The sequence below is a fragment of the Chiloscyllium plagiosum genome, chromosome 16, assembly GCF_004010195.1.
Source record: "Chiloscyllium plagiosum isolate BGI_BamShark_2017 chromosome 16, ASM401019v2, whole genome shotgun sequence".
In the NCBI taxonomy this organism is placed as follows: domain Eukaryota; kingdom Metazoa; phylum Chordata; class Chondrichthyes; order Orectolobiformes; family Hemiscylliidae; genus Chiloscyllium; species Chiloscyllium plagiosum.
Window position 1 is genome coordinate 6722647 of NC_057725.1, and position 17978 is coordinate 6740624.

Below are 17978 nucleotides of genomic sequence, written 5' to 3' on the forward strand. Positions count from 1 at the left end.
AAACGTCGATTTTACTGCTCCTCGGATGCTGCCTGAACTGCTGTGCTCTTCCAGCACCACTAATCCAGAATCTGGTTTCCAGCTTCTGCAGTCATTGTTTTTACCTAGTCCAAGTCTATTGTCCAAGTGCTGGAAAATGAGACTAAAATGGTCAGAGGTTTGCTTTTGATTGGGGCAGACATGATGGGCTGAAGGGTCTCTTTCTGTGCTGTGGACCTCGATGACCTCATGTCACTAGTAAATCTAATGGGAAATACTCGAGAAATTTCTACAATAAGTGAAGGAGGGAGGTGAATGTGAACCTTACTGACAAATGAAGTAGTTGAGGTGAATATCATTAATACATTTAATGGGAAAACAATTAATGTAAGAGCATGAGAGGAGAACCTTGCCATTCAGCCCATCGAGCATGCTACACCGTTTGATATGATGGTGGCTGATCTCATCTCGGCCTCAACTCCATTTTCCTCTCTGTTCTCCATTTGGTTATAGAATCCCTACAGTGTGGAAGCAGGCCACTCAGCCCATCAAATTCACACTGACCCTCTGAAGAGCATCCCACCCAGACCCAACCCATCCCTGTACCCCTGCACTCTGCATGGCTAATCCACCTTATCCTGCACATCTTTGGACCGTGGGCGGAAACCAGAGCACCTGAAGGAAATCCTTGCAGACAGTTGCCTGAGGGTGGAATTTCATGCTTTGCATGTATGAGGCTCCGGGTTCATTCCCCGGCAACTCCACAGGTGATTCATTGGGCCGGCAGGGTGGCTCAATGGTTAGCACTGCTGTCTCACAGCGCCAGGGTCCCGGGTTCGATTCCAGCCTTGGGCGATTCTCTGTGTGGAGTTTGCACATTCTCCCCGTGTCTGTGTGGGCTTCCTCTGGGTGCTTCAGTTTCCTCCTACAGCCCAAAGATGTGCAGGTCAGGTGAATTGGCAATGCTAAATTGCCCACAGTGTTGGATGCATTAGTCAGAGGGAAATGGGTCTGGGTGGGTTTCTCTTCAGAGGGTCGGTGTGGACTGGTTGGGCCGAAGGACCTGTTTCCACACTGTAGGGAATCTAATCTAATCTAAACCAAGGTTCCTAGTTCTGGAAGGAAGCAGCGCTAACCACTGAGTCTCCATGCTGCTGTGATATATGGATATATCATACACTGACCAATGCAACCTCCTGGTGCAAGTGTTACACACTGTGTCCCAGTAAACACACATGCACATCAACACTCCTTTGGTACCTATTGTGTAGCTGGATGTTTTCTCTCTCTACAAAGCTAATGGACCCAATCTAAATGTCCAGAACTTGCATTTTCTCGTTAAGCATATGGAACAACATTCTACAGTTAAAACACATCAGACTGGAAGGTCCCTTTTCCCCTCACCTTCTTTTTAAATGAAACCTTCCAATCTTGTTTAGAGTGCCACGCAAGTTTCAGCAATTACTTCTAAAACAAACTCCAGGCTTTTGTGCTTTTCAATGCTTCTCAGTTGGGTCAGAAGTTCAGGAACTATTTATTCTCACACATAGGCGTGATCAATCAAACTGAAAACAAATGACATCGAATTCACAGAAACACAGAATTCTACATTTGTAACCCTGAACATGCTCCCACATGGAGACAATTATCACGATGATCACTGGCCATTGAACCCAATGTTTATGGTGTACTCACACCAGCTGAGAACCGCTTTTGGGAAACCAGTTGAATTCTAGCATGGACATGAGCGACCCAATGGCCTTCTGTGCCGTAATCATCCAACCCGCAAGTAAATGATCACTTAAACCCGTCTTTGTTTTGGAGATAATTTTGCCTGGAATCACATGGAAAACACAGAAAATTAGTAAATAGGTGCAGGAGTAGGCCATTCGGCCCTTTGTGCCTGCACCATCCTTCAATCTGATCATGGCTGATCATGCAATCTCAGTATCCAACTCCCACTTTCTCCCCTTGATCCCTTTATCCACAACGGCCATTTCTAGCTCCCTCTTAAATGTATCTAATAAACTGGCCCTAACAACTTCCTGTGGGAGAGAATTCCACAGGTACACAACTCCCTGAGTGAAGAAATTCTTCCTCATCTCAGTCCTGAATGGCTTACCCGTTATTTTTATACTGAAATCCTGTTTTTGTTCTTCAGTTCTCCAGTAGTATTCTGAAATGGCTCCAAAAATGTGCGATTCAGTCTCTTTGAGCTTGAACCCAAATGTTTAGCTATTTGATCAACTCATCACTGCCAGTGTTTATGGGTTTGGTTTGTGCAGAGGGATTCTTGAGTCTCTAAATTTTCCTTATTACTTGGTGTGCCTGCACTCTCTGGCAGCCTCTCGGGAACATAGGAACTGGATTAGACCATTCAGCCCATCAAGCCTGCTCCTCCATTTAATATGATCATGGTTAATCAAATTTTTCTGTGTGGAAAGTTAAAATCACTCAACACCAGGTTATAGTCCAACAGGTGTAATTGGAAGCACACTAGCTTTCGGAGCGCTGCTCCTTCATCAGGTGACAGTGGAGGAGTGGCGCTCCGGAAGCTAGTGTGCTTCCAATTAAACCTGTTGGACTATAACCTGTTGTTGTGTGACTTTTAACTTTGTACACCCCAGTCCAACACCGGCAACTCCAAATAATTTTCTGTGTGGTTTACCCATGTTGTCCCCATAACCCTCTAGGCCACTGATAATCAGAAAACATCCCAAGGGCAGACTGCAGAAACTCAAGAATTGACTGTTTGACATCTGTAACAAGATAAAACAGATAAAAAGGTGCTCCTGCTGTGCCAATCATCATTCATGTAGTTTGTATCAATGCAATCCATTTTAAGGTACTTTTCCTGCAGGAAAACTGCACCGTCAACAATGACCCATCAAACGTCAATTCATGTTGCAACAAATGTGCTATTGACTACTTTATCGACTAGGTTTCATGTTTGGGAGTCTAATTAATTAAATGACAAGTTGAGGTGACAGACGATCATTTGATTGCTGTTTGGTTAACAACATCAGGAAGCCTCTCAAAATAAGTTAATAATTTGATTGTGGGAAGTGTTCACAAAAATTGGTGGCTCCATATTTACATGACGTTAAAAATCGTTAAAACACATTTGGTTTACAGTGCGGTGATTAGCATTCAGCCCTCAGATATAAACTAGCTGTCAGGAAATCTTTAAGTGAGTTGATATTCTCAGATTGATAGGCGCAGCAACCTCCACCGGTATTGACAAATCCTTGAATACACGCGCTGTACAATTCAGGAAGGCTCTGACAATCAGTTCTGTTTGATTATACATGGAGGGTGGGTTTTAGATTAGATTACTTACAGTGTGGAAACAGGCCCTTCAGCCCAACATGTCCATACCGACCCTCTGAAGAGCAACCCACCCAGACCCATTCCCCTACATTTACCCCTTCACCTAACACCACGGGCAATTTAGCATGGCCAATTCACCTGACCTGCACATCTTTGGACTGTGGGAGGAAACCGGAGCACCCGGAGGAAACCCACGCAGACACGGGGAGAATGTGCAAACTCCACACAGACAGTTGCCTGAGGCGGGAAGTGAACCTGGGTCTCTGGCGCTGTGAGGCAGCAGTGCTAACCACTGTGCCACCGTGCTGCCCTTCCTCATTTCCCAGCATCAGTTTCAGATGGGTACAACCTGACTTTGTGTGGGAACATTGAATACACAAGGCAGAAGGATGGACGCGGAGAGATATAACTTTAAGAGTGGTGGAGCTCCAGATGGCATAGGAAGCCCACGTTAGAGGGACCTTCTCCTTTCCCACAGCAGCATCTGCTAACTTAAAGCTGATAAACTACATGCTCGGCACAGATCTCTTGTATCACCTGTTAAATTGGACCACTGGTAGAATAAGGCCTTAATTGAGCACTAATTGCCTACTTAAACATTTCAATTGTGCCACATAATGTTCATCTAACACCTTCCCTCCATGGAGGAGAAAGTGAGGACTGCAGATGCTGGAGATCAGAGCTGAAAACGTGTTGCTGAAAAAGTGCAGCAGGTCAGGCAGCATCCAAGGAGCAGGAGAATCGACGTTTCAGGCATGAGCCCTTCTTCCCTACCATCCCATGTAATCAGTTCCAGATCTGGTGAGCAAGCAAGTTAGAAGTGAGTTTTTTTTTGTTCATTCATGGAATTCCAGAAGCAAAGCTGAACAGTCTAAGGATACGGGGTAAGCCATTTAAGACTGAGATGAGGAGAAATTTCTTCACCCACTGAGCGGGAGCTAATGGAATTCTCTGCCTCAGGAAGAAGTTGAAGCCAAAACATTGAATTTTTTCAAGAAGGAGTTAGACATAATTCTTAGGACTAAAGGGATCAAAGAGTATGGGAGAGAAAGCAGGAACAGGGGACTGAGTTGGATGATCAGCCATGGTCTTATCGAATGATGGATCAGGCTCACAGGCCTAAATGAAATTTCTCCTCACCTTTTCAACTTTCTCGTCAGCCTCCTTGGATAGGCCTCAATCGGGTTTTGTGTGTGGTGCTGGAAAAGCACAGGCAGGTCAGGCAGCATCTGAGGACCAGTCGTTTGGTGCTTTTTCGGCACCACACTCTCGACTCTAATCTCCAGCACCTGCAGTCCTCACTTCCACCTCAATAGGGTCTTATCATACAGCCTCGGTAATCTCCAGTGAGGAGGAGACAAGAACCCCAGGTCCTATCCAGCTATTCCCATTAGGGTCAGGGAGGTTGAGTTGCTTTGAAAGGATATAAATCTCATTATGGGGCGGGTCCCTTTCTTCATTTGGTGCCACTGTTGCGGTGAGTTTGATTCTTTTTGTAAACTCTCAAGCCAACAGTTCCTTGAATCACGAAGGGATGTGAACAGTGATCCCAGAGAAAGAGAAAAAGAACTAGCAAAAAATGCAGTATTACTTGGAAATGAATGAAGTTAAAAATCACACAACACCAGGTTATAGTCCAACAGGTTTAATTGGAAGCACACTAGCTTTCGGAGCGACGCTCCTTCATTAGGTGATAGTGGAGGACTCGATCGTAACACAGAATTTATAGCAAAAATTTACAGTGTGACGTAACTGAAATTATACATTGAAAAATTGACTGTCTGTTAAGCCACACATGAAAGAAGTGAAACTATCACTGTATTCTAACAGATGAAAGGCTTAACAGACAATCAATTTTTCAAGGTATAATTTCAGTTACGTCACACTGTAAATTTTTGCTATAAATTCTGTTACGATCGAGCCCTCCACTCTCACCTGATGAAGGAGCAGCGCTCCGAAAGCTAGTGCTTCCAATTAAACCTGTTGGACTATAACCTGGTGTTGTGTGATTTTTAACTTTGTACACCTCAGTCCAACACCGGCATCTCCAAATCTTGGAAATGAATGTGAAGGTCATACTGGAGCTCCATTTTGAGGTACTCAGGAAGGGTTGGTCATACAAACGCACAAACAAGGAACAAGAGCATCCTGCCCAGCCTGCTCTGTCATTCCCCTATATAATGGCTGATCTGCTTTTAACCTCAATTTTACATTCCTGCCTATCCCAGAGAATCTTTCCTCCCTTTGTTAATCAAGGATCTGCTTTAAACATCCTGAAATATTCTGCATAGAGGCTGCAGAAGATTGCAGGCTGCCTTTCGAGGAAAGAACTTCTAAAGACTCTCAAGCCAGTAAGAGAAAGAAATGTTTCCTCATTTCTGTTTGAAATGGATGATTTTTTTAAAAAATGTATGACCCTTAGGTTCAGATTCTCCCACAACAGGAAACATCCGTTCCACATCCACCCAGTCGAGTCCTCCCAGGAGCTGATGTTTTTTCAATTAACTCTGACTTTTCAAAACTCCAGAGGATACAGGCCATGTCTGTCTAACCTTCTCTCATCTGCTCATTGTATTTGTTGGATACCAATAATTGTGTGTATTCGGAACTCCCAGTAAATGATGGGGTCTTTCATTTTCATTCCTGATGAAGGGCTTATGCCTGAAACATCGTCTGTCCTGCTCCTCGGATGCTGCCTGGACCTGCTGTGCGTTTCCAGAGCCACACTTTTCGACTCTGACTCGCCAGCATCTGCAGTCCCCACTTTCTCCTCTTTCACTGTGATGTCAACTAATGTTAAGCTTTGAAACTGCAACCATCTTGCACAAGATAGTTCTTCAGTGAAATTTGAGGAAGATTGAGTGTTTTATGCCAGTTTTAAACAGTGATCTGAGCTATTAAAGCTATATAGGGGAGATGGTCCCAGATAGTCAGTAGAGAGGATTTCTGTCCCTTTCTTGATATTAGATTAAAACCTCTGGATCACACTCAAAACAAATTTAAGACCTGTTTTGTAATCCACCTATTGGTTATTCCATCAATATTGTTGCTGCGATCTAAAAATACTCCACAGTCTGAGAAATATAAATAATAATGAAGTGATAATCAGTCAAACTGGGAGATTTCAAACCCTTCCAATGTAAGTTAAGAAAGTTGGAAATTTTAAAATTCACTCATGGCACATGGGCATTGCTGGCTAGGCCAGCATTTATTGCCCATCCCTAGTTGCCCTTGCGAATGTGATGGTGAGCTGCCTCTTGAACTGCTGCGGACCATGGTGCTTTACATTGACCCACAATGCCCTGAGGCAAAAGGTGTGGCACTGGAGCAAGTCACTCACTTCAACTGCAGTAAAGGCTGGACAATAAATATGAGAGACACTCCTATCCCATGAAGCAAATACGCGGAATGTGTGGGCAGCAAGGTCAGTGTTTGCTGCCAAGTCTAATTGCTGTTGAATTGGGTGGCTTGATAGGCTCAATCAAAGGGCTGTTCTGAGTCAAACACATTGTTCTGGGCTAGGAGTTACATGCAGACCAAACATGGTAAAGAAAGCCAATTTCCTTCTGTAGTGATTGGGGTTGTTAACCTGGGCCAATCAGGAAAGCCTTGACTGACTGATATAACCAGGAGATAGTTGGCTCTGATGGAGCTAGATCAGCGTCGAGGACTCTCCACATATAAATAAAGGATGATCTGTTGGTGGGATACCAACCTCTGTTGAGTTATTTAAGTGCTAATGAGAAAAAAAAACATGCTCTTGAAGAAATTTGCTCACAACAGTTATCTTTGAGTTGGGGTAAACATTTCCAGCAGCATGCCATTTTTTGGGAAACTTGACTCATTTGATCATGGTGTCAAAGACTAGATCCAGTATGTGGAAAGAATGCAATTTTTTTCTGAACAAATGACATTGGGGCAGATGCACAGCATTGAGTAATTCTCGTGACAGTATGTGGAGCCATAGCTTTTTCAGTTATTAGGAGCCTGACTTTCCCAGAGGCACCAGATACTAACACCTTTCAAGAGATGATGGATTTAGTTAAGGCAAAAAAAGAAAAAAAAACAGGAGATTAGAGTCTCCTCAGTTTGAGGGACTGACTGCAAGCTGGCTGGCCACAGCCAGTGTACTATGCCCATGTAAATAAAGGGTGACTTGGTGATGGGATCAGCCTCTATGCAGTTATTTCACTTTCCCTAAAGGACAGTAGCACACCAAATGGGTTTCTATGACCAGTGATGATATTTTCATGGTGACCATTAAGGGTACTCGTGAGGTAAAACTAATAAAACGGGCAAGTGAAGCTACCTGATCTGACCTGTTTCATGTGCATCAAAGATTGGACTTCCCCTCCCTGTGTCCAGTTCCAAGTATCACTGTTTTTCCTGTCTCTGGGATTCTAGATTTATTCAATGAACCTACATTCCACCGGCTGCGCCTTTGCGACATTCACCGAACTGTTATGCTGCAGAATGAGGCCATTCAGGCCATTGACCCTGCACAAGCTCCATCACCCAATGCCATTTCCCTATATCCCTGCACAGCAATTCTATCTAAATGATCAAGCAATGCCCCTTCTTGGATGCTTCAGTTTAACCTGCCTCCACCTCAGTTCCAGAGATTTGAACCCATGTCCCCAAAACCCGAGCCACGGCCCTTGGTTTACTAGGCCAGAGCATTATCACTACATCTCCAATGTAACAACCAAGAATACTCTGCCATCAGCCTGGTTTGCTCTTTTGTGATGAAACAGGAGGAGAGTAGAAGCAATTAAACTGAGAAAAAAAATGTAAGAACATAAGAACCAGCAGCTGGAGTAGGCCATTCAATCCCTTGAGTCTGCTCTGCCATTTAATACTATCATGAGTGATCTCATTCCACCCTCAGTTCTACCTTCCTGCCCCTCCTTCAACCCATTGCTCATAAAAAAAATTATCTCCTCCTTAAAGTTATGCAGTATCCCAACATCCATCACGCTCTTGGATAGTGAATTCCACAGATATACGAGTCTTTGAGAGAAGTAATTTCTCCTCTTCTCTGTTTTAATACTGCCATCTCTTATCCGAAAACTGTGACCTCTCGTTCTAGAACTGAAAGGCTGTAAAAGGAATTATTCCAGCAAATTGTGTAAATCCCCCAGTGCAGAACAAATCAAGCTTTAAATTACCCAGCAGTAAACTGCAAATGGATGTATCAATTTGTATTAAAAGTCCAGTCATTAACTTGTTATAGTATTTTGTTCCTGAACTGGTCACTATGGTGAATTAACATAATTCAACGATGAATGGATTTATGCAGTCAATCGGGACATACAGTCATGGTTTAAGAGAGACTATTTATTGCTCAGTCAGCTGTCTGCAAGATAATGCCACAGACATCTCTCTTGTCTCAGGACTAATTGTTCAATGAATTGTTGGGAAAAAAGAACCTTCTGTGTTTGTACTTTGATTCCTCAGGTCAGGTCACCTGCCTTGTTAATTATACATTGTCCTGACGCGAATATTCCAAACATTTATCATCTGGGTGAGAATCATCCTCCCTTCCCAGTTCAGCAATTTCTCCACCAATTACTGACAGGAATAACTGACAGCTCATTTACCTGATCTGTGACATTCTATATTGATCATCAATGATGTGGTTCCCTTTTATGGAATAAGTGCTAAACAGACAAGAAGCTTTGTTTTCTCGATTTCATACCATTCTTTGAGTGACAACCAAATCTGAGGGTTCAAACCCTGTGAAAGATCGTAAACGATAATGAAGCGCAGCTGACAGTGACGCAGATTTTGCAGCAGTAATGACGATGAGACATTTGCCTTCAGGACTCCTTGGAAAGTGACAGCAAGCTGAATTCCAGAAGTGAGGTCAGAGTGATGGCCCTTGACATCAGGACCACATTCAACTGAGTGTAGCATCAAGGAGTCCGAGCAAAACTAGAATTAATGGGAATCAGGGACCAACCTGATTGGAGTCATCCCTGGAACATCGGAACATGGCTGTGATTGTTAGAAGTCAGTCATCTCAGCTGCATGACATCTCTGCAGGAATTCCTCAGAGTAGTTTCCTCGACCCAACCATTTTCAGCAGCTAATCAATGACCTTCCCTCCATCATAAGGTCAGAAGTGGGGATGTTCGTTGATGATTGCACAATGTTCAGCACCATTTGTGACTCCTTATATACTGAAGCAATCTATGTTCAAATCCAACAAGATTTGGATGATATCCAAGTGGCAAATAACATATGCACCTTACAAATTGTAGACAATGATAATCTCCAATAAGAGATAATCTAACCACCACTCCTTGACATTTCATGGTGTTCACTCAATTCCTCATTATCAGCATCCTGGGAGTTATCATTGACAAGAAACTCAACTGGACTCACCACATAAACACAAAAGCTACAAGAGCAGGTCAGAGGCTAGGAATCCTGCAGTGAGTAACTCACCTCCTGACTCCCCAAAGCCTGTCCATCATCTACAAAGCATAGATCAGGAGTGTGATGCAATACGCCCCACGTACCTGAATGGGTACAGATCCAACAACACTCGAGAAGCTCCAATAATTTGTCTTCTTCTTTGTAAAGTTTACTTAAAGGTTGATAATAATCACTACATTTTCTTACCTTGGTTGATGTCCGTGGGAATACGACAATGTGATTGGCTGTTTACTCTGCTTGCCAACATCACTGTTCTTAGATACCTGGATGCTCCTTTGAACTTAGTGTCAGACGAAATTCACAGCAAAGAAATTTCTAGATTGTTGTAGGCAGTTTCATTGAAGGCCAGCCATTCCTCCAGTTAGAAATGTCACAGCAAATGTACATTTGGCAATACCTTTAAGGGATGGAAATGTGTTGCTGGAGAAGCGCAGCAGGTCAGGCAGCATCTAGGGAACAGGAGAATCGACGTTTCGGGCATTAGCCCTTCTTCAGGGCTATGGTTAGGCTGCACCACAGGAGGATCGGAATGCCAAATGTGACACTGTGCTACATAATATTATATTAGATCAGTTGACCAATAACCTGTCAATGAGTTAGGTTTCAGTATGTATTAAGAGAGGAAAGTGAAGTAGAGAGAGATGGAGATATTTGGGAAGGAACTTCCAAAGCTTGAAACCTAAGCACCTGAAAGCACCCATGTGGAGCAATTAGAACTGGGGAGCTCAAAAGGCCAGTCTTGGAGGAGCACAGAGATCTCAGTGGGTTGTAGTCTTGAGGAGATTACAGCTGGAGGAAGGGAGAGAGTGTGGAAGGGCATCGGAAAACAGGGATGCAAATATGACCAGGGGACACAGTACATTTTTGAACAGAGCAGAGACAGGGAAACAGGATTTGGCACAGGTTAAAATATGGACAGTAGCAGTTTGGGTGACTCCACCTGTATAGATGGTGAAATGTTGGAGACTTGCCAGGAACATATTGGAATAGTCAGATAGAGAGGATGCATGTGTGAGGATTTTAGCACAGAGGTTCCGAGATGGAGGGAGGGCTGGAGAGGGGAAGGGCAGGGTGGGGAGGTATGGTGGGTGTAGGCTGTGTGATTTTATGAAGAGGGCAGTAGGCTGTCTTAGTGACAGCACCTATATGTTGTTAGAAACTCACTGTGCTGTCAAATGGGACGGGAAGGCAATGAACTGACTTGTTCACTCACAAATAAAAACAAACTACTGTGAAAACTGGAGATTTGAAAAGTAAAGAGAAGCTGTTGGAGAAATTCCCACATCTGTGGAGAGAGAAGCACAGTCAAAGTTTCAAATCCATTGCAATCCTTCCTCCGTTCCAAAGAAGAGTCATATCTGACCTGAATCCTTAACTCTGTTAAACTGTCTGTCCTGCTGAGTTTACCATGATTTGGAGGTGCCAGTGTTGGTCTGGGGTGTACAACTCAGGTGCTCCCTCCTCCACAACCACCTGATGAAGGAGCGGCGCTCCGAAAGCTAGTGCTTCCAAATAAACCTGTTGGACTATAACCTGGTGTTGTGTGATTTTTAACTTTGAGTTTATCATGCACTTACATTTTTTATTTCTGGCTTAATCCCCTAGACTGTTACCAGGTAGGACAATGGACCCATCAGCTAAGGATCAGATTTTAGAGTGTGGAGAAATAAAAATAACAGTTTTGGTCTTCTGAATATTGAACTAGAGGAAAGTCTTGCTCACTCTTTTATAGTAAATGTCAGATTCGCAGTGGCTTCACACAGGGCACCTCACACCTTCAATGAATTATCTGGGCCGACATGGCACCTATTGTTAAAGTTCACTTGACAATGCAACTTTAAGCAAGTTCTGGAATTTCAGTATGAAAGAACTGAAACCAACATGGCCATTCTAAAAGATGAGAGGTTTAACAAATGATCCATGTCTTTTTCAATGTATAATTTCAGTTACATCACACTGTAAACTTTAGCTATAAATTCTGTGTCTTACAATCTTATACTCCACAACCACCTAATGAAGGAGCAGCGCTCTGAAAACTAGTGCTTCCAAATAAATCTGTTGGACTATAACCTGGTGTTGTGTGATCTTTTAACTTGATAATTTAAAGGAAGCCTTCTTAGAGTGGGTAGTGTCATCAGTGTGTGAACCAACACTGAGGAGCAACATGTGAAACAAACAGCAAGGTCCAAACTCCTTGTCAGAAGTAGTGAAGGAGCAGGAACAGAAGCTACTGCAAATGATTCTCTGGCTGCGATTTAAGAGATGAGAATGTGGAGGTGATGGCCCAGTGGTATTATTGCTGGACTGTGAATCCAGAGAGGAGTAAGTGAGAACTGCAGATCAGAGTCAAAAAGTGTGGCACTGGAAAAGCACAGCAGGCCAGGCAGCATCCAAGGAGCAGGAGAGTTGACATCTCGGGTCTAAGCCTTTCAAATGACATCCATGATGAAGGGCTTATACCTGAAACGTCGACTCTCCTGCTCCTCGGATGCTGCCTGACCTGCTGTGCTTTTCCAGTGCCACACTTTCTGAATCTGTTAATCCAGAGATTTATGCAATGTTCTCGGTATCTAGGTTTGAATCTTGCCACAAATTTGAATTAAATAAAAAATTCTGGAATTAAAAGTTGAAGGATTATCTTCAAACCATTATCAGGAAAAACCCATTTGGTTCATTAATGCCCTTTAGGGAAAGAAATCTGCCATCTTTATCTTGTCTGGCCTACATGTGACTGCAGACCCACAGCAATATAATTGGGTCTTTGGTGTCCTATGGGCAATAAATGCTGGCCCAGACAGTGATGCCCTCATCCGTGAAAGAAGTTAACAAAAATGGAGTCAGGTGAGATCAGTCCTATCCAGCTGGCTGACATTGCAGAATGACTGGAGGTGGATACGGCAAACAATTATATCAAAGGCAACAGGAAATCTGTCCAAGAGGGGAAGATTGACTTTGTTACGTGGGGTTGTCATTTGAGCTTTTGATAAGAGCTGTTTTGGTTTCAGGACCAGAGGCATGATTGGACAAATTCAAACAAGTCAGAGAAACAATGGGCAACTGGGGTGTGATGGTATTTGGTGGTGAGGATTTGGGTTGGGGGAGCGGGAAGGTGACAACATCTTCAAGGGCTTTGAAGGAAAGGAAATGGAAAGATGGATTGTAGAAACTGTGTGGGGTCAAGGGTTGGTTTATAGAGAAAGTTTTTGTTCATTTTTTTTTAAGTTCAGTCTGTTCAGACAGGTTATGACATACCTCATGGAGTCACACAACATGGAAACAGATCTTTCAGTCCAAATATCCCAAATCAATCCAGTCCCATTCACCAGCATTTGGCCCATATCTCTCTCAACCCTCTGGAGCAGGTGGGACTTGAACCCAAGTCTCCCAGGTCAGAGATAGTGACACTACCACTATGCCACAAGATCCTGAGTATTTGTGATTTTCAAGTAAAAATGGCAACATCTGAAGAGAGAGTACCATTAACAATGTGGGTTCGCAAGTACATTTAACACTGTTGCTTTCTTCTGATTCACATTATTTATGGGACAGCCCAGAGCTTCAGAAAATCCACAGTGAAGCTGACATCATTTCTTCTGTGCTACATGTTAGGCCCAGCTCCTTCATTAATTTCTTATTACTTACAGTATATAATATGCTAAAGATTTAAAACAATCCTCAATTGCTGAGTTCCAAGTTACATGAGTTCTGAATGTTTGATTCTTCTTAAAGACTTCCATTGCTAATTCTTGGCATCTCTTGAGACCAGGGATGTATTGCGCTCGTACCACTCAGTAACTGAGAGAACTAGGATTAAATTTAGGAGTACCCACTTGTTGTTCTTCTTAATTCACTCATGGGATGTTGGTATCACTGGCTGGGCCAGCATTTATCACCCATCCTTAATTGTCCAGAGGGAAGTTAAGAGTCAGCCACATTGCTGTGAGTCTGGAATCACGTGTAGACAAGACCATGTAAGGATGGCAGATATCCCTCCCTAAAAGACATCAGTGAAACAAATTGTTTTTTTTTCTGACAATTGACAAGAGTTTCATGATCATCATTATACTCTGACTTTTGGATTTTTCTTAAAATTCAAATTCCAACAATTGTGGGGTTTGAATCTTGGGCCCCAGAACATTGGGCTCCACAACTGCCGCCTCACAGCACCAGGGTCCCAGGTTCAATTCCAGCTGTGGGTGACTCTCTGTGTGGAGTTTGCACGTTCTCCCCATGTCTGTGTGGGTTTCCTCCCATGTGCTGGTCAGGTGGACTGGCCATCCTAAATTGCCCAGAGTGTTAGGCGCATTAGTCAGAGGGAAATGGGTTTGGGTGGGTTACTCTTCGGAGGGTCAGTGTGGACTTGTTGGGCCGAAGGGCCTGTTTCCACACTATAGAGAATCTAATTACCTGGGTTCTGGATTCATAGTCTAACAATAATACCAGGCTTCCCCACATTTATTCCACTTTGGAGGCATGATCGATCCGAGGATCTTGGATATGGGGGCTTAGATGGTTCTTCACTCCAGATGAAGACAGAGAATGGGACTATCTGGATCAGCAAGGAGACTTCTGAGTGTGTGAAGTTTTGACAATAGCCCAAGGGCTTGCAGTTAGTATCTGGGCATTGACCAGTATCAAGAAACACGAGGGGGAGTTATAGAGGGTAGGTGGGAACATTGCTGTAACAAAAAAATGGACAACAGGAATCTGAAGAATGGCACTGACTAGGATGATGATGTTGTTAAGGGTACTTTTTTGTGACATTTGGGACATTGAGGAATGTTAACCAATTCTGCAATGGAACTCTCAACTAGCCATTATAAGGTCACCATTTGTTTGACCTCAATTGGTCTGGGCATGGTCCATAGCAAATATGCACATCTTTATTGCCTTCCTAGAGCCTTAGCAATCTTCTAAGGATGAATTATCTCCTTAATCACTTTATGGAGTCAGTGTTCATGTGTAATGGATCTGTTCATTAGACAGATGCAGGAAAGGCCATCTCCATTAATGAGAATTTCAAACTGTTATGTTTATAAAAATCAGAAGAAGTAAAGGACCTTGGAGCTTCACACCACTTTTAGTTTAATTAATAACAACAAAACTCATATGAAGCTTTCACATTACAGGAGAGTATATTGGTAGAAACTTAGCTAATTTATCCTGATCAGAATGGTGACAGTGTTTGAACAGGAGCCCCATAACATTACATATTTCAGCTTACTGGTTCTTGCTAGTGGTTATATCTCACTCAGTCGTCCCCAACCCCCAACATTCCTCAGCTCAATTTACCATGGTAACCCTCTATTACCTCCCCCCTTAGATGCTTGTCTAATTTCCCCGTCTTTGTATTAATGCTAACTCCTACTCCTTGTCAGAGTGCGTTTCATATTCTTACTGGCCAAGTAAGTTTCTTCTGAATTCCCAATTGGAATTACTGGTGACTATCGTGTTGAGGTTGTACAGGACATTGGTGAGGCCTTTTCTAGCGTACTGTGTGCAGTTCTGGTTGCTTCGCTACAGGAAGGGTATTATTAAACTGGAGAGAGTTCAGAAGAGATTTACCAGGATGTTGCAGGGAATGGAGGGTTTGAGATATAAGAATAGATTGGAAAGACTGGGAGCTTTTGCACTGGAGTGTAGGAGGTTGAGGAATGACCTGACTGAGGTTTATAAAATCATAAGGGGAATAGATAAGGTGAATGACAAAGGTCTTTTCCCAAGCCTGGGAGAGTTCAAAACTAGGGGGCATATATTTAAGGTGAGAGGAGAAAGATTTAAAGAGACAACATTTTTACACAGAGAGTGCTTTGTGTGTGGAATGAGCTTCCAGAGAAAGTGGTGGGTACAGTTACAATGTTTTAAAGGCATTTGGATAAGTTCATGAATAGGAAAGGTTTGGAGGGATTTGATAGGAGAAAATGAGGGATGTTTCAGGGAACACCTCTGGGACACCCGCACCAACCAACCCAACCGCCCCATGGCTGAACACTTTAGCTCCCCCTCCCACTCCGCCAATGAAATGCAGGTCCTTGGCCTCCTCCATCGCCAGACCCTGGCCACACGACGCCTGGAGGAAGAGTGCCTCATCTTCCGCCTAGGAACCCTCCAACTACACAGGATGAATGTAGATTTCTCCAGCTTCCTCATTTCCCCTCCCCCCACCTTATCTCAGTCCCAACCCTTGGATTCAGCACCGCTCTCTTGACCTGCAATCTTCTTCCCGACCTCTCCGCTCCCACCTCTCTCTGGCTTATCACCCTCACCCTCACCTCCTTCCACCTATCGTATTCCCAGCACCCCTCCCCCCTACCTTTTAGCTCAGCCCGCTTGGCACACCAGCCTCATCCTGAAGAAGGGCTTATGCCCGAAACGTCAATTCTCCTACTCCATGGATGCTGCCTGGCCTGCTGTGTTTTTCCATCCCCACATTTTTCAACACTTGGAGGGATTTGGGCCAAGCGCAGACGGGGGGACTTGTTTCGTTTTGGAACTAATCAGCGTGGATTGGTTGGCCCGAGGAGTTTGTTTCAATGCTGTATGACTCTATGACTCTATCTTATATTGATGGCCTCTAGTTATATTATATACCAAAATGTAAACATTCTCTGTAACAACTCTGTCAAATCTTTCATCATCTGAATGACCTTTACTAAGCCAGCCGTAAATCTGTTTTTATGAGAGGGCACTCAGTCAATCAATCTGTCTCTGATTTATAAACCAATACATTTCTGGTGTCATCCTCATAAACCACAGAATTGTTACCTTGAAGGAGAAGGCCATTTGGCCCATTCAGTCTGTACTGGTTCTCCAAACGAACATTATGACTTAGTGCCATTTCCTACTCTTTCTCTGCTATCCTGTGTAGTCTTCCTAATTAAATAATTCTCCTTCACCCTCCTGGGTGTCCCAATCAAACCTATCTCCACCACACTTCCAGGCAGTGATTTCCAAACCTGAACTATTTACTGTGTGAGAATGCTTTTGTTTTTTAACCTCACATCACATTTGCTTCTTTTACAAATGATCTGAAGTCCGCGCCCTCTCATTCTCAAACCTTCGATGAGGGCATCTCCTTTCTACCTTCTCCTCTCCAAGGGAAACAGTCTTGACCTCTCCAATCTATCTTCTTAATTGAAGTTTCTCATCCCTGAAACAAATGGTATAAATCTCTTCTGCACTCTCGCCAATATGTTCACATCCTTCAGAAAATATTGTGACATGAACTGTACACAGTACTCAAGTTGAGGTCTAGCTAATACATGTTCAGAATGACCTCTTCTATGCTTCAATAAAGTCTAGGATGCTTTGTTAACAGCTTTCTAGACTTGACCTGCCACCCTAAGGGACTCATGGGCATGGTCTCTCTGCTCTTGCACATCTTGTAGGGTAGCGTTCTTTATATGGTATCTCTATATTCTTTCTATCAAATTGTGTTACCTCACACTCCTTCAAAATGAACTTCATGTCTCACCTCTCAGCACTGTGCACTCCACCAATTTGTCAATGTCCTTCTCACGGTCTGCAATGGCATGCCAGGTTCCAGCTTGTTAATATGCATTGCGAAAAGCAATAGTCCCAAAATCATCCCCTGGGTAACTCCTCGTCAAATGTTCCTCCACCCTGCAAAATATCCATTAGCTAGGTCGTAAGAACGTAAGAACTGGGAGCAGGAGTAGACCGTCTGGCCCTTCGACCCTGCTCCACCATTCAGCTCCACTTAGCAGCCAACTGACCAGAACACTTAACTCCTTTACTGTTCAAAAAAAATCTATCTTAGGTTTAAAAACATTTGGAGTCATAGAGATGTACAGCATGGAAACAGACCCTTCGGTCCAACCCGTCCATGCCGACCAGATATCCCAACCCAATCTAGTCCCACCTGCCAGCACCCAGCCCATATCCCTCCAAACCCTTCCTATTTATATACCCATCCAAATGCCTCTTAACTGTTGCAATTGTACCAGCCTCCACGACTTCCTCAGGCAGCTCATTCCATACATGTACCATCCACTGTGTGAAAAAGTTGTCCCTTTGGTCTCTTTTATTTCTTTCCCCTCTCACCCTAAACCTATGCCCTCTGGTTCTGGACTCCCCCACCCCAAGGAAAAGACTTTTTCTATTTATCCTATCCATGCCCCTCATGATTTTGTAAACCTCTATAAGGTCACTCCTCAGTCTCTGACGCTGCAGGGAAAACAGCCCCAGCCTGTTCAGCCTCTCCCTAT

General features: G+C 43.6%; 1 protein-coding gene across 5 annotated transcripts in view; it reads left to right on the forward strand.

The window, feature by feature from the left end:
* The window catches only part of LOC122557625 (protein kinase C-binding protein NELL1-like), a 954605-nt gene that overhangs the window by 735533 nt on the left and 201094 nt on the right, over positions 1-17978 (forward strand). The window lies entirely within an intron of this gene.